Below are 1513 nucleotides of genomic sequence, written 5' to 3'. Positions count from 1 at the left end.
GCACTAGTGATGTGAGTTTTCCAAGAGGCAAGGCACACACCGTGTGTGTGTGCCTTCTGCATGATTCTCTCTCTCTATCCACTTTATATCCAGGATTTTTTTTTGCGGCACAGAAATGTACACCCGGTAAACTTTGGTTCCTTTTAGATTCCATGAGTGAAATTCAGAGTGAAAGTGGAGGGAAAAAACTCCCTATAGGCTTCCCCTCCCAGATCCCTATTTGGGTAGTTAATATAAAACATCAATTCCCTCATTTAACCTCTCTTGGCTGCCCCCTGCTTGCCAGTCAAAGCAAAGCATTATACCTCTGAGGAGACGCAGTGCCAGCCCGCGAGGAAACGAGGGAGTGTGTGCGAGAGAGGGAGAACGACAGAGAGCGAGAGAGAGTTCTTTCACTTTTTTTGTTTATCCATTTCACTTGCTTTGGTAATGTAAACATATGATTCCCATGCCAATAAAGCCCATTGAATTGAGTGAGTGAAGCAGTTCTGGTCAGCCCTAAAACACAGTCTGACAGGCTATGGATACATGTCAGATGACACGACAGAAGCCATCACCCTGTTGATCATAACTTTCAAGTTAGTTTCCCGAAACCACAAACAATCCTATCTATCTAACATTGTATTCAACAAAGTCACATTCGTGCATGAGTGTTTTTTAAATAATTGACTTCAGTTTTGCAGCAACGTAAACAAACAATGGCGTGTAACCTCGGGGTAGTAAACATGCCCTCTTCTGATCAACATGTGTTTGATTAGACTCATACAGACAGAGTGGAGGTAGTTCTATTGTTTGGGAGGACAAGGAGGAGTGGTGTTGATTTTGACGTGGTGGCAGCAGGAGGGCCCTGTGATGTCATGGAGGGTTTTATCGCAACGCAGTCGGGGGGGGGGGGGGAGACGCTTTGGAAGTCAACACATCAGCATTGTGGAGGATTTCCACACATCCCGCCACACACGCACAGACACACGCTCGCACACCAAAACACACTCGTGCTTACACGGACACTCGCACTGAAACGCACTCGCAACCCACACGAACACTCGTACTGACACACAGCCGTGCGTGCAGACACTCACACACAGAGAGAGACACACAGTGATACACGAGACTGTGAGACAGCGCCTCGCTAGACCTCTCTCCCTGTGAGCCCAACAATGGCTACGGCTGTTCTCTGACGCACAGAGACGTCGCTGAGCAGTTTCCAGGCGAGTGCTGGAGGCCCTTGGTACCCCCCCCACACACACACACACACACACACACTACTCCTCCTCCAAAGAGCCTGGCCACCGGCACCATTGGGGCCCTCTGATGAGAGGTAAAAAAGGGTCCGTTGTTGTTGCGGAGCAGGGGAGATGGACGCCTCTGTTTTTCTCCTTCTCTCTGCCTCTATCTCCTGACGCCCACGGAAGGGGAAGTAAGGAACTAAAGCCAAGCAGAGCCGAGGAAGAAAAGCACTGCGTTATGAGGCGTTCCACTGGCCCCCCACCACCCCTCTCTCCCTCCACCAGCC

This window comes from Salvelinus sp. IW2-2015, linkage group LG23 (genome assembly GCF_002910315.2).
Source record: "Salvelinus sp. IW2-2015 linkage group LG23, ASM291031v2, whole genome shotgun sequence".
Lineage (NCBI taxonomy): Eukaryota > Metazoa > Chordata > Actinopteri > Salmoniformes > Salmonidae > Salvelinus > Salvelinus sp. IW2-2015.
Note: the sequence above shows the minus strand (reverse complement) of the source record.